Below are 21,965 nucleotides of genomic sequence, written 5' to 3' on the forward strand. Positions count from 1 at the left end.
GAACTTCAAGGCCCACTCAGAGGATATATTGAGGTGAAACAGGAACAAATGCCCTTCTGTAATCTGAATATCATTTACTTTAAATATGCTATTTATTTATAAAAGTGTGCTTTATTGTGCAGTGATTCCACATAATTACCAACTGAAATACGCACAGGTGGTGAACTATTTTCATAGTCATGAGGTGGGAGCAGCTTTGAATATACATAAGCCTTTCGCAGTGGCCCAGTTGTCCTCATTCACTACTCACAAATGCGCGAGCGCACACACACACACTGTGACACCTGAAGAATTAGGCTTAACCATGTGTGCTGCTATGCCTTGTTTCGGAGATGGAACATAAACTTTCATTTTCGCCCAGCCCACACTATTTTGACCTTGGGAGGTACGTACAGCACTATTCTGTGCAGGTGTTATGTGTTACTCCTGTTTGGAGAGTACATAGATAATGGATAACGTGTCCATCTGGTCATCAAGCAAAATATGTATGATTTTCGGCATACATCCTCTGATCTGATCTCGTATTTTTCAGTTTTAATGCCCAAAATTCCACAGTAATGTCTTCATTAGATTCCTCTTTCGTCAAGAACTGGTTTAGCAACCCATCTGAATAGTAGCCTTGTGTCAACCTGTTCAAACGGCTGCAGGGCACTTACGGGGAAGGGGTTTAAGATGGTTGCTTTACTGTACCGTACTAAATACAGAGGAAAGTATCTAGCCAAGATGCTTACATTACGTTGTGTTGTTGTTTCTGTTGTTGTGGTCTTCAGTCCGAAGACTGGTTTGCAGCTCTACATACTACTCTTTCCCGTGCGAGGCTCTTCACCTCCTACTGCAACCTACAATCTTCTGAATCTACTTACTGCACTCATCTCTTGGTCTCCCTCTACGATATTTACCCTCCACGCTTCCCTCCAGTACTAAATTGGATATCCGTTGATGTCTCAGTCCGTGTCCTACAAAACGGTCCCTTCTTCTAATCAGGTTGTGCCACAAATTTCTTTTCTCATAAATTCTATTCAGTATCTCCTCATTCGTTATGTGATTTACCCATCTAATCTTCAGCATTCTTCTGTAGCACCACATTTAAAAAGCTTCTATTCTCGTCTGTTTATCGTTCATTCATGACCATACTCCAAACAAATACTTTCAGGAAAGACTACCCGACAAATCTATACTCGATGTTAACAAATTTCTCTTCTTCATAAACGCTTTTCTTGCCATTGCCAGTCTACATTTTATATCCTCTCAACTTCGACCATCATCAGTTATTTTGCTGCCCAAACAGCAAAACTCATCTAGTACTTTAGTCTCATTTTCTAATCTAATTCCCTCAGCATCATCTGATTTATTTCGACTACATTCCATTATCCTCGTTTTGCTTTTGTTGATATTCATCTTATATTCTCCTTTCAAGACACTCCCCATCGCGTTCAGCTGCTCTTCTACATTACGAAACAGTGCTGAATACTGCGAATTTGGTTCATGATGCATTACGATGCTGTACTGAATGTCATGAATTTTGAAGTTAATTAAAGATTTCTGGATGTTATTTTGTCAATAAAAGAAAACAGGCCGGGCAAGGTATAATCACTTTTAGGCTGATACTCGAAAACGAAATAGTTTTGATTCCATGGACAAGGATTACTCCTGTAACATTCCGTAAACTGCAACATTGTCTGTTTATTTCTCTGCCTAACTCTCAACGTGGATTCAAGATTGATAGGAAGTGCTAATGTCAACAATAGTTCCGTGACAGACGTTAGCGCCTTGCGTCTGCTTCCCAAAAGACGGCAATCAACTGAACAGCAAATATTGCCAAACTGGGGAATATTTTTCGGCTCCTCAATACTGCTCTGTCAATGTTTCTGGTATTGACAATACGCTAATACTCATTCTCAGAAAGTTAATACATTGGCTCATTATTAGCGTGTGAGGGCCCCTTAACAGAAATGCTCAGGGATCCTAAATAGGAAGACTTGGAGGCAAGAAGACACAGTTCGTGCGAAACCTTGTTGTTTAGATTTACAGTGGGCCATACATATCGATGAAGATGATTCATGTAGACCCATCACCAGATTCGTCAAGTGTCTTCTTACACTGCATATATAATATGCGCACAACAATCAATCCATACATTATAAAAACTTGTAGGACAACGGGCTACATTACACAGTGGTACACTAAAGTCTAGACACACCCTAAAAATAACACTTGAAGTCAAAAATCAACCACTGAAATATTATGTATTCACTTTCTGTGACATAAACAGACATGTTAGGAACGGAGAAACAACAGATACACTGCATAATTAACAATAATTCGATATACTGACATCTTGAGCATACAAATGATAGAATGGTCAGGTACAAAAGTACACATACACAGTGATGTTCTTCACTTTCAGGCCCAATTTAATATTTTGTGTTGCCAACTCCTGCTTCGACCACAGCTTCCAAACGTCGAGGCATAGATTCCACCATCTTTTTTGTGTACAGGAGTGTAAAGTTATTCCACTCTTTCACTGAGGCTGCTTTTAAATCATTTTTGCTTTTGATGTTGTATTTTTTTCTTTATCCTATGCTTTAGTTCTCCCCAAAGATGTTCAATTGGGTTAATGTCTGGTGACTGGGGAGGCGAAAGCAACTGTCCTGGTACATCGTAAAGTAGCCATTCTTTTACGACCATGGCCGTATGCTTGGGCTTCTTCCAACTTCCATTTCTTTTTCACCACACCTATTGCTGTCCATCACACTGGAAGATGTTAAACATACTATCATCCGTGAAAAGTAAAGTAGTGTATTCCAAAACGTGGAATCTTTATTTCGGTGCAGATTTGCAAATTCTAGGCGCTTCTGTTCATTTACCCTGCTTATGAAAGTTTTCTTCCTTGCTGTGCTACTTTCAAATCCATTATGGTGAAGCAGTCTTCGTACTGTTATGGGATGAACATTATTTCCACTAGTATTTGCGACATCTAATGCCAACACCGTAGCTGTAATTCTGGGGTCCGCATTCACTTTTCCAATCATGTGTCGCCGATCCCTGTTAGATAATTTTGGTGTCTGTCCACATCTAGCTTTGTTTTCTACATTTCCTCGATCCCTGTAATTTCTTATTACGTATTGGACACTTCCATGGTTCCTTCTAACAATTTCCCCAATTTTCCGCAGTGAAAATCCCTTTTTACTGAGCTCAATAATATTTTTCCTCGCCTCCACTGGTATTTCGATTGTTTTCGAATCCATGTTACGCGATTGAATATGTATTGGAGTACACGTTTATTATATCAAGAAACCACACCCCTTGCGCTGTGCCGGCCGGAGTGGCCGTGTGGTTCTAGGCGCTACAGTCTGGAACCCCGCGACCGCTACTGTCGCAAGTTCGAATCCTGCCTCGGGCATGGATGTGTGTGATGTCCTTAGGTTAGGTTAGGTTTAAGTAGTTCTAAGTTCTAGGGGACTGATGACCTCAGAAGTTAAGTCCCATAGTGCTCAGAGCCATTTGAACCATTTGAACACTTGCACTGTGTTCGCTGCAAAGTCTCTCTTTCTGCCTCGTGATGGCTGGGTGTTGTGTGATGTCCTTAGGTTAGTTAGGTTTAAGTAGTTCTAAGTTCTAGGGGACTGATGACCATAGATGTTAAGTCCCATAGTGCTCAGAGCCATTTGAACCATTTTTTGAGTCTCTCTTGCAACTAACGACAGACTCGAAGTGTATGTTGGCTTCTGTGCCGCAGTAAACAAACACTGTTGTATTTATCACGCTTCTGAAGACATTGGTTTATGTTATTGTGGACATGGACGCAGGCACAGAGTTGCACGTGCACCTGTGCTCTGTGCATCCAGGCTGTAAGCAAAATGCTACAAACTGGGGGTGTATGTAGAATTTAGTGTCCGACTGTATTTCACAGTATGACTTAGCGAAATAGAGAGACTGTGGTTACCACAACACTCGGGCTACGTCTAACTTGACAACAGTATGGCGAAGAAGGCAATAATGGATGTTTCCTTTCTTACGTCATCCTTTGTTGCCTGGGAGAACTACGTTTCAAAAACGTAGAAAGTAGAATGACTGTCAATGGAACAAAACTCGCATCCGTTGTGTTACATTTCTCCCTTCTTTCTAACAGACACGATCGTATTCTCCAAGCCATAAACTTATTTCTTATTAATAGACAATCTGAAAATTATGTGTCGCTGTACTATACTGCGTCACCAGTTTATAACATATCTTGCCTCTCCCTTTACATTCGTTTTGCTTGTAATCTTTTTTCATTTAAACTCCTTGGATATGAGGCAGGGGAAGAATAATACTTCAACATATAAGATCAAAGACTCAGTATTGAAATAATGAACTCGGAACCCAACGTTCCATTAAATACATTCACCACTAATCATAACCGTCCTGTCAAATTAATCAGCGGAGGACGTGTGTATGTGTGTGTAGGTGGGGGGGGGGGGGGGAGAATGTGTTTGCCACTTTTGATTAAAATGAGTCGGTCAGCTTCGAAACGTGTCATGACGCGAGAATTAAATTTTATAGATGACACAAAAAATTATATGTAAAACGTGCTCGGTTTTTTTGCCTCGCCAATTCGGGGTAAAATCTTGAGCTTTCGACGATAGCTATAAACCGCAAGCCGACGCATACCGATTTATACCGTAGTGCACAGATCTTCCAGCATCCTCTTCAGAAGACAGCCGTTTTGAGCACATTGGTATATAGAACAAAGACTGTTTCGACGGTGAATCAACCATCTGAAGTACCTGTTCCGAAAAAATGGCTATGGTGCACGCGATATAAAGGCAGCGTTCTCTAAGAAAAGGAAGCGTGAAAATGCTGCACACTCACAGGATGAACCACCGATTGCGGTTCTTCATTTTTGTGGCGCTGTAAAAGAGGAAGAGTCCTGTGCAGACGGAGTATAAGACAGATTTTTCGTCCTTCTAAGAAAATTATGGAGATGATGCGCCCTGTTTAGGACAGTCTCGGCCTCAGGGTCCCTGGAATTCATGATATCCCCTGTGAGTGTGGAAGCAATTATGTAGGTCAGACCATTCGTACCGTTTCCGGCCGCTGTGCAGAACACAAACGGCGTATTAAAAACAGAGAACTAGAGAAATCGGCAATTGCGGAGCACAGCCTCACTAACAAACATTAAATACTGTTTGATTAAAACAAAAACTTTGTCCTATGCCTCAACATTCTGTTATTAAGGAGGCTGTTGAAATAAGAATGAGCGAGAAGGACTTTAACTGTGATAGTAGATATTATCCGAGTGCTGCATGGAAACGAGCGGTCGATGCAGAGAAGCAGCAAAGACATTCCTTGTAGCGTTTCCGGTGGCGCCACAAGCGCACACATTGACACCGTCTGCGACAGCAGTACGTAATCGTCGACCAACCACAAGCCGACCAATCAGAAGCCGTCCACGGGCTATAAAAGGCTACCACCGCAGCAGTGAAGACAGTCATCTCAGAGAATTAGTAATTATCGACGCAGTGTCTATTGTAGATAGACTACTTTGATACTTAGGAGGTAAGTATAATATCATATTTATCTTCGAAGGAGCTTACATCTTTATGTGTCATTGAAATAGCTGTGGACGTGACACATTTTTACGTTGATTTCAAACAAGAATCACCATAAAACAACCGACGAGGAGCAGGAAAAGAAACTGGCTTTCTTCTCGTTCTGTGATCTCTGTAGGGCAAGGTAAGCCGCCTCTTGAAAAGACATAGAATCAAATCGATCCTCCGACAAAACTCAATCAATTATTGAGACCAGTTAAAGATGCAACTGAACACCTGGGGTCTGCAAGATCTTTTGCGAGTGTGGGCAGTCTTTCGTCGCATAGACAGTACGCAATGGGGAACAACGGATGTAGGAGAAAGAGGGGTTTTATCGCCTACGCTACCACAAGAAATGTGCCTTAGCTGAGCATGGTTTAGAAAACGGACACCAGCCGATAAATGTTTGCAAAACATTATTTGCGCAACAGCTGTATAATTTTTTATTACGAACCGGTTTCGATACTGGCTACCATCTTCATAGGTGACGCTGTAAGGTATAAAACAGGATAATACAAGCACGTGATTTCCTACAGTCTTGCAATATGAAGTAGGTGCAAAACCTTTTTTAAAGAAGCGGATTATTACATAATGTACATCAGCTACTCAAAAATATATCTCTGTCAAATACGACAACATCACGTTAACTTGTAACTAATTATCACAGTGATTGTTTCATTGAATGACCACTGTCGTAGATTTACAACGTCGAATTGTGATAACATATACATACTTGATCTTAACAATAAATAACCACCACAGTCTCATTCAGAGTATGATCTATAGAAGAAGACACTATTTCGTCGATATACAGTATACAGGTCATAATACAGTCCAAATACAAAATTACAGTATTAACACGAAGCTGTTACATGTTTCTCAAAGAACGTATACGGATCGTAATACAGTCCAAAGACAAGAGTACAATGTTAAACGAAGAAGACATTACACGTTCAGCAAAGACCATCATGCTACAGTTATGTGTTGCTACTATTTTTTCTTCGATAATAGATGAAGTGGATAGTACTCAACTTAAGGTAGCATCTATTAGTAGTGGTGACAAGGGAACATTACCCAAAATGAAGGTCACTTTTGCATACAAAACTAAACAAGCCCACAACATAGGTATTTTTCACTCCAAAGCTTACCCAAAATAAGCGTCACACTACTATACAAAACTAAATAATCCTTCAACAGCCGCGCGGGTTAGCCCCGCGGTCTGAGGCGTCTTGTCGTGGTCCGTGCGGCTCCCCCCGTCGAAGGTTCGAGTCCTCCCTCGGGCATGGGTGTGTGTGCTGTCCTCAGTGGAAGTTAGTTTAAGTTAGATTAAGCTGTGCCTAAGCTTACGGACCGATTACACGGCAGTTTGGTCCCATAAGACCTTTCCACAAATTTCCAAATTAATAAAAAGAAAAGAAACAAATTTCCAATCCTGCAGCAGAAATATTTTTCTCTCCCAACCTAGAGAAATCTACAGTAATCAAATAGTCTGTATGCATGATGTGTTTACTTAGTTACACAGCATTCTGCAAAAATAGTGATAACAGGTTTCATGTATAATAACAGTGAAAGGATTAGCAATTAACGTATTCATAAAATTTATATAAGCCATCCATAACCTCAATGGAACACATCAAAAATTATTTCATTTCAGATTTTACCTTGAAAAACTTATCGCCTAATTTTTGTCCACAAGCGAGATCCCGGGAAAGTATTACTAGGTGTAGCTTTATTTTAATAACAAAGAGAAAAACTAATGTCTAGTTGATGTTGTTGTCGGTACACTCTGATATTATTAGCCTAACCTGACATAATCACCAGATGTATATGAAACTGAACCACCCAGCTATTTGCTAATCAAAGGAGACAAACATTTACTTTCAAGTGTACATTATGTTTAACCTAGCAGATAGTAAAGTATAGGACCTCAGATTGTTTGCATACAATGGAACTAGGTTGAAGCACATTATATATTGCAGTATTAGTTATGTATTTTGCTGTAAAGGCTGAATTTCACTACATTACTAACAACTATGTCAGCTTCAAAAATTGACATACAAGAAATTAATGTAATCTTGTACATAAAATTTACAGTGGTAAATCATAAATATCATATTGTCTTTCTGACCCTCTTATTAATTAAAGTTCTTTGATGTGTATGAACATCGTCGTTTTAATATCGCAATTTTATCTTTGGATTGTACTGAGACGTGAGTACTATGTATCGGCGAAATACAACGGATCACGCACTGAGTGAACGTGTGGTGGTTTATATGAACACTCATTGTGATAATTCGTTATATGTTATCTTTGATGTTTCTGTATTTGGCAGAGATGAATTTTTGACCAATTGATGTACAGTTTGTAAGTATCCGATCCTTAAAAAAAAAATTTGCATCTACTTTCATGTTGTAAGATTGCAGGAAATCACATACTTATATTATACTGTTTTGTACCCTGCAGAATCGCCTGTGAAAATTGTAACCAGTACTGAAGCGGGTAGAGAGTAAACTAAATTGTACAGCTGTTGACACAAGAAATGATTATTTCCAAAAATTCCCATTTGAGTTCAGGGAGTAATTCTGTTATGCTGCGTGTTGATCGAAGTTGTAACAAACCTAGCAGCACATGTCTGAAATGCTTCAATGTCTTCTTTTAATCAGTGATGATTGGGAATCCAGACAACTGTACAGTACTCAGGAAGGGGTTGTACGAATGGTCTATTAGTAAAATACTGAAGGAACGTTTAATTGTGCATGTAGTTGGAGCCACAGCAAGAACTATTCACAGAGCCTTTCTTTATAGCAGGAAAAAACTGTGTGTTGATCTATAATAACGGTGATCGATAGATGCTTGCCAATCTATTTAACGGGACTTGTCTGTACCACGATAAGAGCAGGTATGAGGAATCGACAGGAAAAAGGTTTTCGACTCTATTTCATCACTGTCCTGCAAAGGTCTGTATTTGTTGTGAGTTTAAGTCAGCACAGCGGGCCGCTGTGGCCGAGCGGTTCTAGGCGCTTCAGTCCGGAACCGCGCAGCTGCTACGGTCGCAGGTTCGAATCCAGACTCGGACATGGATGTGTGTGATGTCCTTAGGTTACTTAGGTTTAAGTAGTTCTACGTCTAGGGGACTGATGACCGCAGATGTAAAGTCCCATAGTGCTCAGAGCCATCTGAACCATTTTTAAGTCAGAACAAAATCGCAGCTGCGACGGAAGAGATGGCACAGTTTTCCATAAACATTATAACAACCAAACCAACTTAAGTTATTCAGGAATTGCTAAAGCCATAGTATTGTCTGTGATCATCCTCGTAATGCTGTAAGTACAGCTGGCTAGGTTTGGCAGAATCGTAGGAAATCATCCCTAGAAGTTTATGATTCCGGGAGTATGGGAGGAGAAAATGTCTACGCTCGGGAAATATTTTATTGCGTGAGTTAAATGAAATGTCTTTCAAGCTTCAACTTATCCGAACCGACAATGAAGAAAACACAGGTAGGAGCGATATATGCGCACAGTGATAGCGTCCTTGATCGGAAAGAACATCGCAACATGACGATCTAAACAGAAAGTGAACCGCCACGGTCGGGGAAGAAGCAGATGACAATATGAGACATGACTCCAATGATTTGAGACAGGCAAGGTAAGCTAATGTCATGACACATTGATTATCAAAGTAATGAATCTCTCGTAAGCCAACGTACCGGTACGCGAATTGAGACTCGCGAGCCAGAAATTTGAGCTTTCTGTGCTACGTACTGCTTTCCCTTACAAATTCATCTTCTAATGTAAACTAATGAACTGACGTCACTTCTTGCCTCGTACAGAAGCGTATAGTTTTTACGTTTTTGAAGCTTACGAGTTAGTAATAGTTTCCAGATAATGAGTTCATCATTTTTACCGAGAATTTCGTCATTGTTTTCTATAATTCATCTGTGTATAGCTCGTTTATGGTGCTTGCACCACCTGTAAAAGAAACATTTATCCACGATATCAATATAATGAATAAGATGATTTATAACACGAACACGACGGGATGAAATGTAGACCCTCGCGTACCTACTGCGTTCTTTTCCATCTGCCTTCGTCTGGAAGTGTACAGCGTAATATTAAATGCGCTGCTGGTTTCAAAGAAGAATAACAGAGAGCTTGTTGGCAAAAATCACTTCCAGTTTTTCAATCAACGAGCGACAGGGGAAGAAATGGCTCTAATACATTTCCACTCAACTGCCTCAATAAAACGGTGCAGTACGTTCGAATTAGGCGAAGAAAAATGTTTTGATGCGTGGAGCAATAGGGATTCGTCGGGGAATGAATACTCTTCTACTGGCTTTCTTCCGCCCGTGGAATGTTCATTTCCAGCTACAGTTTGGTGAAAGAGATCCTTAAATTAATGGAAATTCACCTGCCGATAAACGTTCCTCTCGCCACAATAGACGTGAGCACTCACAGCAGTGCCCACAATAGAAGTAATCACGTTTCTAAACGATTTTATTCGTTAAAGCCTCACTATGAGGAAAGCTACCACTGTAGACAGCAAATTAGTTTACGACGGCAGATATGTTTATGTGTTCGTCCAGACGCGCTCAAGAGAATGATTATGCAACAGACACTGTACAGTAAGATTTGTAGTCGATATAACAGCAATACTGTGCGCTTTCTTAAGGATAGATAATTGTTTGCTATACCCACAATAGTACATTTATTTTACACAATTTTTTCCATAATAATCAACGAGAATCGCACTAATATTTCAGTTCCTTTTCTTTCTTTGTTTTCTGTATTTCCAGCGTCTCATATTCTCCATATGTTCTTTCTTCTGACAATTCTCTTCAACATTCCTTACGTTTTACGTTGTTTAATGTTACTCCCTTGCAGATAATTTTATTATTTCTATAATCTAAACTACTGTTGATGTAGTTTTATTATTTGTTGTATCACTCCTTCATGCGGTTGCCTGTTGTGGCACAATGACGTAAATATTCGAGTAGTTACTGTGAATTGTATTTCATCACATGGAAAACACAATGGGCTGTTAAATATTGTTACAAGAACAGCACGAAACTCTAACGTGTGTTATTATAGAGAATTTGGCTCCATTAATCTCTGATGTAAAATCAAAATTTGGCACTTCCCTTATTAACCACAGTTATGCAGAATCCCATGAGCGACGGCGACAACCGGTTTTTGGGCTTCACCATGTCATGTCAAGAAAACACTTACCTTTTACGATTTGACTACACATGCAGGCATTTTAGAAGGCTGTTTTTCATGCAGTTAAACGTCTATTATACCTCAAACGTATACCATTTTAGAAAATGTGAATGCAGTGAATCCGTACACGTTGGGAAATAACAGAATAGCAATTTGAGACGGGTTACTTAAGTAGGAAAGACTTTCAATGTGGTTTTAACTGAAGTTTGATCGTTAAAGACATCCATGGCAGTCGATCGGTAACTCTAGATAGTTTCTAGGAATAAACTGGAAATTTTGGCAAATTTCACTGCTGTCGATAAGAGTGATATTTTAACGGTTTTGTTCTAGCTTTCACGCAGATGAAACTTGCAGATTTTGTTAACAGCTGTCTTACGTGATCCGTCTCAAACGGTTAGCAGAAATAAATGAGGAACGTGACGTAAAATGACAAAATATTTCTTTTAAAATGAAGTGTGACTCAACCGAATAGAGCGAAGTTGATACTGCATACAAAATATTCGTACATCCCATGTGTGTGGGGCCCAAATTAAGTTGGGATTAAGGTGGTCCTACACATAACTGCAATCTTGACAAGCACACAAAAATGGCTCTGAGCACTATGGGACTTAATATCTGAGGTCATCAGTCCCCAGAACTTAGAACTACTTAAACCTAACTGACCTAAGGACATCACACACATCCATGCCCGATGCAGGATTCAAACCTGCGACCGTAGCGATCGCGGGGTTCCAGACTGAAGCTCCTAGAACCGCTCGGCCACAGCGGCCGGCGACAAGCACACATGATCAAGCGTTTTGTGCAAGCATGCACATACATCCTTAGCCTCTACACGGCCTGATCATACTTATGCAAGCAGCAGTGCGTGTTTTCACTAAGTGGAGCTCCGTTGAAGATGATATGATAGTTTTAGCCGGCTTTGACTTTGTGATTCGGAAAAGAAAAGAAACATGAAACGTGATATGTTGGATTAAAACGACCCACTACGGAAAGTGTGACACCAACACACAATAGGCTACGAAAGGTTCAGATACGCATCTACACAGAACTGTAATACATGAGCGTTGACGAGTATACTTCGTCTCTTTGTTCGATTTTAGCCAACCGGGGTGGCCGTGCCGTCTAAGGCATCTTGTCACGGTTCGCGCGGCTTACCCCCGTCGGAGGTTGGAGTCCTCTCTCGGGCATGTGTGTGTGTGTGTGTGTGTGTGTGTGTGTGTGTGTGTGTGTGTGTATTGTCCTTAGCGTAAATTAGATTAAGTACTGCGTATGCCTAGGGACTGACGACCTCAGCAGTTTGGACCCATAGTCCTTACCACAAATTTCCAATTTTTTGGATTTTATTTCCCTCCTGTAACTGTTTCTTGACGAATTTATCGTTTTAATAATGGCATGTTTGTTTGTGACAAGGTTGATTGCTTTGCATTTCGTTAAAGTTATAAGATATAGAACATCCCTTTTTGCGTAAGTATGGTATGCTTTCGATTTAATGCAGTTGAAAGGAAAATTGCTTTCATAAACGCGAATAAGCTTTTGCATCAATTTGCTATTTGTTTGATTCATGTTGCTCGACAACAGGCCGCTGTGAGAATTGCCTCACTACCGACATTTGCTTGTACAAGCCTGCACATTGTCGGAGCACACACACTCCAGCATGTGTACATTGGTATGCTTGCACAAGCCTGCGGGATTGGAGATCGCTCAAGTGTCAAGACAGCCTGAACAGACATAACGCGCAACTGTTGGTGAAGCATGCTTGCACAAGGTGCTTGGTAGGACATGTTTGTCAATCTTCCACTTACGTATCTGCCCGCCCTAACACGGGAGAGGAGGGTACGCACTAATGGGACAGTGGGAACGTCAGACTTGAGCGGCAATTTAATAGAACAGAAACGCTGAAAAATATTAAATTTCGGAGACTCTAAGGAAGACGCTATAGGTATTTCTGAAAATTGCTAGAATCATCTTTCAGGACAGAAAATAATAATTTTCAGCCCTATATTTATCTGCCTAGCATGACTCATGCAGCCAGCCGGAGTGGCCGTGCGGTTCTAGGCGCTACAGTCTGGAGCCGGGCGACCGCTACGGTCGCAGGTTCGAAGCCTGCCTCGGGGATGGATGTGTGTGATGTCCATAGGTTAGTTAGGTTTAATTAGTTTTAAGTTCTAGGCGACTGATGACCTCAGAAGTTAAGTCGCATAGTGCTCAGAGCCATTTGAACCACGACTCATGCAGATACTTTTAAGGAAATAACAGCTCGCAGTGAGCTGTTAACACAATCATTTCTCGCACGTTCCATCCATGACTGGGACGGCAAGAAACTCTAATACTTATATGACACAATAAATTACCCATAAAACCTTTTTTTCGCAGATGACGAATAAGTCAATACTGTTTTGAATAATATTTGTTATTCACGAATAACGAATTTATGGAACTACACAAGAACTCATAAAAGAAATTCTGACAGACACAAAAGCAAGGGTGAGATTCCGAGGAGCACGGTCAGAACAATTTGAGATCAAGACTCGTGTTAAACAGGGAGATGGATTGTCACCATTGTTGTTCAATATAGCACTGGACGAAGTGATCAGGCAGTTGGGAGCAATAAACGAGGAAATGGGAATACCAAAGACCCATGTGGGGGACAAAAAGGACAACAGGGCTCAAGTGGACTGCCTAGCCTTTGCAGGCGACATAGCAATTGTAAGTGAGTAGGAAGAAGACGCAAAGACACAACTCGACAAGTAATGTAGCCAGAAACGTGGGACTGAGGATCGCCTATAACAAGACAAAGACATTAAATACCGCTGCAGACTGGAAAACACCGGAAGGCACTGTGCAAACGGTGGACAAATTTAAATATCTGGGAGAATTTATAACAGGAAGGAACAGGAGCAAGGAGGGAATAACAGCTAGGGTAAAGAAGATGAGGTCAGCCTTCTGCATGACGAGAGACATGTACAATAAAAAGAATATATCCACAGAGGCAAAGATAAGCCACTACAAGGCAACGGTGAGGAATGCAGTATTATATGCTGATGAGACGACGATACTAGGAAGAAATTGGGCAGAACAACTAGAGAAAGAAGAGAGAACAATACTGAGAAAAATACTAGGTCCCAAAAGAGGTGGAGAGAGGTGGATGCGAAGACCTAGGGAAGAATTGTACCGGAACATGAGAACAATATCTGGGGAAATCAGACTCAAAAGGGCAAGGTTTGCTGGACATGTAGTTAGGATGAGTATGGACAGAATGACGAAGAGAGTGTGGGAAACAACAGGGAGGACAAGGGGAAAGACAGGAACCAAGTGGGTTGTTGAACTTCGGAACGACTGGTTGGAATTGGGGATCTAGGTCGAAGGAAAGGAAAATTGGAGGAACAAATACACACCGACCAATATGCCGGAGATCAATGACAGAGAAGAATACAGGAAAAGATTAGTGTCACCAGTGGAGCCGACAGGAGAAACGGAAACTGAAGATCTCGGAAGAAGACCGGGAGAGAAGAAGAGAAAGAATGTGTGGTGTCACCGCCAGACACCACACTTGCTAGGTGGTAGCCTTTAAATCGGCCGCGGTCCGTTAGTATACGTCGGACCCGCGTGTCGTCACTATCAGTGATTGCAGACCAAGCGCCGCCACACGGCAGGTCTAGTATAGAGAGACTCCCTAGCACTCGCCCCAGTTGTACAGCCGACTTTGCTAGCGATGGTTCACTGTCTACATACGCTCCCATTTGCAGAGACGACAGTTTAGCATAGCCTTCAGCTACGTCATTTGTTACGACCTAGCAAGGCGCCATATTCAGTTACTATGTCTTCTGAACAGATAATATTGTGACTCATGTACCGTCAAGAGCGACGTTCGTCATTAATGGATTAAAGTTATGTATCAAATTAAGTACGTCCGCTTTCTGAATTCTCATTCCTTGTCATGTTCCACACCTCACGTCCGTATAGTTCTTCCCTCCTTACGCTAGCCTGCTTGAGCTAAAATGCGTGCATTTCGGCCTCCACTCGTAACACGGTGTTGGCTCTTCTGCTAACACAAAAGAATAAAGAGGTTCTGGGAGAAGAAGAGGAAAATGCACTCCACGAAGAGGCTACCCGTGGTCCTACAGAGGCCGTAACGCAAGAAATACGTTACTCACGATTCGCATAAGTTCGCCAAGGTCTGGTGGTAAGCGAAGCGCATGGCGCGTGCGCACATTGTAAATTCGCAGCCTGTTTAGAAGTGAGTGCAGGCGAGTGAAACCACCACCACCAAGAGACAAGGCCGCGGCGCGAAATTCATAGCAGGTTGTGACGTCACTCCAAGCGGGCCACCATGTTGTGTTTTGAAGCGTTTGTTTATCTACACGTTTGTTGGATCGAGTGCTATATTCGTGCTTAAAACTAGCGATTAAAGTGTTTACGTGTAGTGAAGCTACTGTGAACATTGTTTACAAGTGTTGTGTGCCAAGGTGTCGTGGGAATTACGGAACTCGACCGAAAATAATGTTGTTTTCCTTTCCGAAAGATGCGAATCTGCGTTGGAAATGTCTTTCAGCGATTCATCGGGACAGTTTCCAACCCACTGAGCACACGAAGGTATGTAAAGCTATATACCTAGTACAATTATTATTTTTTTCTGGTGGAATATCTTGCATTTTGGATACATTTGACTAAAATTGTGGGCAAAAGTTCGCAGTAAATAGGCCTAGTATTCGTTATCAAGTGGCTTTATTTTGATTTTGAAAACGAAATATAAATTTGTGGCTCGTGTTACTTTTTATTCGTGTTTAAATTTCTCTGCAGTTAGTATTTTGTTACGCATTACCGATACGTTTTATTCTCTATTTGTGAATGGGTGTTGTTTTTCACTCTCGCATTAGTTAGCATGGGTGCTAACGAATGTTGAAACTGCTGTTTTCATGTTTAAAAAGCGATCTCTCTGTATGAAGCATATCTGTGTTATTTTTCGATGTGTCAAACAATGGAACAAATTAATCTAGAAATAGGTTAAATTTATTATTGACGTTTTTAGCTTGACACATTGTCTCATTCCAACTGCTGCAAATGTCTGCTGAAGGTTTGTAGATTTTCACTGTTGACTTATGCTCAAAATCTGCCATATTTTTACAGGAAAGAAAATTTACATTACAATAACAACGCATAATTGTTTTTGTGAGATGAGTTAAAAGTGATTGTTTGCTTGGGGAATGTACTCAGCTTTCCTGAGAGAGCTCTATAAACAGTTACACAATATTTATTTAGGATACTGAAGGCCGAGGAATTTAATATTATACACTGTATTAGTGCAGAATTTTTCAAGTGAGTGTAAATAATAGTTGTTTGGTCCAGAAAGAATGTACTTTATCACAGTGCATTTTTCACAAATGTACCTTGTTTTATCATGTATATCGCAATATTATTTACATCCCACACTCGTACGTTTTCACTGGCTTATGCAATTACATTACCGGTAAAAAAGAATTATAAACTATAGTTTCTGCTATATCGGGATTGATAAAGTTACTTATTTTAAATATTCGGCAAAGTACTCTCCTCTTTGCGTGGTATCATTTGCCAAGATCTCGTTTCGTTATCTCCAGCGGTTTACGAGATATGACAGGCGTTATGAATATTTCATTCCCGCGCGTTGCGATCGGAAGTGAAGTTGCTGCAAATGCTCAATTTTTTCGAGATTGGAAGCAGATATGGATCCAAAGTTTTACGAAAATTTCAAAACCTCATCTGTATTTCATACTCAGCAATAGACTGTGTAATATGCATCAAACACAAATTCATAGCGACCCCTATTTTTGATGGCAACGTTCTCAAATTTGATACTCATCTGTGAAATACCACAATAGTTATGACCATTATCGAAATGATTGGCACTTCATCATGATGCTGCCAACCTGGCCCGCTTTGCGTGACGTCACAAGAGCGCGCCGCGGCCTTCTCTTTAGGTGGTGGTGGTGAAACCCGCGTGTACATGTACTCACGCGGCTGTTCATTAACATCAGTAGTTTTCGGCAACTTCCTCCAACGTTCGCGAAACGTATTAGCGCCCTCACCCGCACTCGACAGGCACGTGCGAGCCACGCGGGCTCCCCACGCTGCTGCAGCGCTCCACTTTCTGTGCCACTTGACAAATCACCTTTGCTTCATTTAGTAGCTTTATTCTCTTGTCTAGCCTGCCTCTCCAAACCCTTCTGCTCCCTCCCTCCATACCTCTTATTTTCTATGACTAATGTAACACAGTATATCACATTCAATAACATTTTAGTTACGTGCAGGAATAGTATTTTATGTTGAAAGGTGTGCGGTGTAACACAGTGTATCTACTACACTTCTGGAACGTTTGCAAGGGTTACGTCCAAAGGGACCAGAGAGTGACTACAAATTCAATGCATACCACGGGTAGACCATGCTTTTACAAATAACTACAGACTACTATAATGTTTCCTTGCTTTAAACTACGTACGATGAGAATTTAACGTTATTTATTTTCATTGCCTAGGTACGACAATTATAAGCTGAATACTTTGTAGGAGGCCAAATAAATGTTTGATTTTATTTTAGATGAGCACCAGGCTCCCTACAGGTTTATGATTTCACTAAATAAAGTCCAGGCCAGAATTCACATATCTGCCCTAAATGGGTTCGCTGAAAATATCTGTCCTTTCGCCAATCTGAATTACTGAAATAGTCAAACTCAAATTAAATGAGGATTTGAAATGATTTCGTAGCCTCTGCTATGAATGAAAATTGCAAAATAACATAATATTTAAATCTGCCGCGTAATGGCGGCCAATTGTTGCCAGTCAGCGATAATGGCGTCGTAGCAGCTGAAAAATACTAATTAATCTCTCTCGTCAAGTGAAACATTAAGATGAGATGCTTGCATTACCTTGAAATAATAACATGAGCTATTTTAATCACGTATTTTAAGCAATAATTTACATACACACCTTACCATCCTCTAGAACAGAAAACAATAATAAAACTACACACAATCTCTATATAACAAAGCAAGCAGAAGAAGATCGATTTGTTTTGTTCACCTTATATATAGTTACACAAAGATATAAATATTTTATTTCAATATATTTTTTACTGCGATATTATCAGCAGATTATTTACGTTACAGTTTTTTGTAAATATTAATCGTACATTTCTTCACAAATGTCTCTTAAGTCTTGTTTATTTTATTTTATTCGCGTTTTTTATATGCATTGCACACGCACTGTCCGTAAAAATCGCCTAAGGGACACTACACAACCAAAGGCTGTTATGGATAGTATAAAGCCAGTTTCTCAGAGACCTGCCTGATACTGAAGAGGTGTCGTCATGGTCATACTCAGAATTGAAATGAAAGTATGAGCAATGAGATTTGCAGCAGAACTATGGTCCTCAGATTCATAAAGCTGCCTAATTCTGAACCTGATTTCCTCCCGTCGGAGGTTCGAATCCTCCCTCTGGCATCGGTGTGTGTGTCGTTCTTAGCATACTTTAGGTTAAGTTATTTTAAGTAGTGTGTAAGTCTATGCACCGAAGACCCAGCACTTTGGTCCCTTAGGAATTCACACACGTTTGAGTCTGATCTCCCTGCACACAAAACCTCACTAGTGGTAGTTGCATCGTCTACATTATCACACGGACTTATTATTTTGATACTTACCGGCCTTCAGGAAGGTTTCTTTTTTTTAAAGAAAACTCCATTACTGAATTGCATCGTGTTTGCACTTAACTAACATTACTAATCACAAAGCAACAACAATAGTACTATTCTTGTAACTGGCCATTTGAAACTTAAAGAACTGCTTGCAGTATCATCACAGTCTAATATAACGGTCGCGACACTCACTGCTGTAAAAGTTGTTGCCGTTTGACAGATGGAGCGATACTAGCGCTCAGAGCGTCGGGTAAGGTGAACGTCAGACGCGTCGTAAGCATAATGTTTGTTTGCATCCATTTCCTACGTAATTTCCGAATTATTCGAGTTAGTTTCTTGCCTCCAAGAGTTTGTGTAGTGCCAGAAGGCATATATGTTTCTAAAAATGATTCTAAAATAAGCGCAAGTATGGACAAAAACCATGAATAGAGTGGCAAGCTACAACACATTCCTGAAGAAACACTTGTGACATTGGATAGAATTGCAGCTTACCACGATGATATCAAAAGAATATAAACACACAGATTCACATGTAAGAAGCACAGACATGTACCTCTACATGCAAAAACGATGGACAGCTCGTTTATCGTTCTGTAGGCCTACTGTGTTTGTCATTGTCACTTGTTTCCACGACCTTCATCTTTATATTATTCTAAGTGGGACAAGCAACTGACAAATAGTGGGAGAAATATGCTGAAAACATAATGAGCTGATTACATTACATTTCACGAAAAACCAAATATTTGAATAATTTTCAAACAATCTGTCTGTAGGCACTTTCCTTGTCCCATAATAGTTTCGCTCGAAGTCTAGCGACCTGCACATTCTGACACTTCACACGCTTTTGTAAGACACGAACAGCTGCACTTAATCTAAACACTTCATCGTCAAAGCAGGTCTTGTGTTGATGATTCTCACGAATCTGGCACTGATACGTGGAGAGTTGAACTGGCTGCTTCTGTGTCATAGGACTGTTTTGCAGCTTTAGATTGACTGTCGAATCTTTGTGGCAGTTTCTTCTTCATCGTCGGTTGAGGTGGCTTATTTGGAATGTCAAACAGTGTGGATACTGCATTCCACACGAGTTTGTTATTGTCTGCGTTCATGACCTGGTTTTGTTCGAAATGTAGCGAAGAAAACCTAATATTATTATACAGGTAAACCGGGCCTTTCTTCATAAGGTCTTCTCGTCTGCTATTAACTAGCCATTTTTTTCCACCTAAAATGAAACATTCATGATTTATACACATGCATTTGCAAATGAATCGTGACGATACAGTTTAGTAACATGATGGTATATACCTCTCAGGATCCTTAGGAAACCTAAAAAAGACGGCTGTGGTGTCTTCTTCCTATTGCTGCTGCAATTTATTGCGCTACAAACGCTCCCGATGGTAAAAACCATTGTATAAATCAAAATAAACAATCACTATTCGCTTTCACGATCGCGCCGAACTCACAGTTCAACCCACCGGCCGCTTGTAACACTGCTGGCGCTGAAGACAACAAAATCGAGGCGAAGTGTCGCGACTGTTATGTTAGACTGTGGTATCATGTTATACAACTGTGGGAACATGTTGCATACATATATTATCTGTGGAGCTTTGAAGAGCTTGAATAAGGTTTTTTCAGAGAACACTTCGCAACGAACTATGTCATCATATTCCCAGAAAATAAATTGAAAATACTAATATTATGCTAATTAAAAAGACATACATCATTTTAAGCGTAATACCTCTGCTACTGTATTACACAAAAACCCCAAAAGCGAAATTTTCATGATTTTTTTTATATGGGTAACCTTAAGCTGGTAGGAATCTCATTTGAGTGAAAGATGAAACAGCGCGGGTACCTAGTTTAAAGACTTCACGCACAAAACCACTTGTGGAAGGAAATTTCAAAGACCATTTTGGAAAGTAGAGGCGTAATAGAATAATTTCTCTGTAGTTTAGCTCCAGATGGAACGTGGATTCAGCATCACACAGCAGAAACCATATTATAGTCCATGAAGAGACGAAAGTTAAAGTGCAGAGAAGAACTGGAGAAAAGTTTCGTCAGTGGTAGCAGCTATGCTTGTTGTTTTACGGCTCACGAAGTTTCATCATGGTTCAGTATATGGAAAAGTGTGGAATGGTAACTACACTCCTGGAAATGGAAAAAAGAACACATTGACACCGGTGTGTCAGACCCACCATACTTGCTCCGGACACTGCGAGAGGGCTGTACAAGCAATGATCACACGCACGGCACAGCGGACGCACCAGGAACCGCGGTGTTGGCCGTCGAATGGCGCTAGCTGCGCAGCATTTGTGCACCGCCGCCGTCAGTGTCAGCCAGTTTGCCGTGACATACGGAGCTCCATCGCAGTCTTTAACACTGGTAGCATGCCGCGACAGCGTGGACGTGAACCGTATGTGCAGTTGACGGACTTTGCGCGAGGGCGTATAGTGGGCATGCGGGAGGCCGGGTGGACGTGCCGCCGAATTGCTCAACACGTGGGGCGTGAGGTCTCCACAGTACATCGATGTTGTCGCCAGTGGTCGGCGGAAGGTGCACGTGCCCGTCGACCTGGGACCGGACCGCAGCGACGCACGGATGCACGCCAAGACCGTAGGATCCTACGCAGTGCCCTAGGGGACCGCACCGCCACTTCCCAGAAAATTAGGGACACTGTTGTTCCTGGGGTATCGGCGAGGACCATTCGCAACCGTCTCCATGAAGCTGGGCTACGGTCCCGCACACCGTTAGGCTGTCTTCCGCTCACGCCCCAACATCGTGCAGCCCGCCTCCAGTGGTGTCGCGACAGGCGTGAATGGAGGGACGAATGGAGACGTGTCGTCTTCAGCGATGAGAGTCGCTTCTGCCTTGGTGCCAATGATGGTCGTATGCGTGTTTGGCGCCGTGCAGGTGAGCGCCACAATCAGGACTGCAAACGACCGAGGCACACAGGGCCAACACCCGGCATCATGACGTGGGGAGCGATCTCCTACACTGGCCGTACACCACTGGTGATCGTCGAGGGGACACTGAATAGTGCACGGTACATCAAAACCGTCATCGAACCCATCGTTCTACCATTCCTAGACCGGCAAGGGAACTTGCTATTCCAACAGGACAATGCACGTCCGCATGTATCTCGTGCCACCCAACGTGCTCTAGAAGGTGTAAGTCAACTACCCTGGCCAGCAAGATCTCCGGATCTGTCCCCCATTGAGCATGTTTGGGACTGGATGAAGCGTCGTCTCACGTGGTCTGCACGTCCAGCACGAACGCTGGTCCAACTGAGGCGCCAGGTGGAAATGGCATGGCAAGCCGTTCCACAGGACTACATCCAGCATCTCTACGATCGTCTCCATGGGAGAATAGCAGCCTGCATTGCTGCGAAAGGTGGATATACACTGTACTAGTGCCGACATTGTGCATGCTTTGTTGTCTGTGTCTATGTGCCTGTGGTTCTGTCAGTATGATCATGTGATGTATCTGACCGCAGGAATGTGTCAATAAAGTTTC

Source organism: Schistocerca americana, chromosome 3 (assembly GCF_021461395.2).
Source record: "Schistocerca americana isolate TAMUIC-IGC-003095 chromosome 3, iqSchAmer2.1, whole genome shotgun sequence".
Taxonomy (NCBI): Eukaryota; Metazoa; Arthropoda; class Insecta; order Orthoptera; family Acrididae; genus Schistocerca; species Schistocerca americana.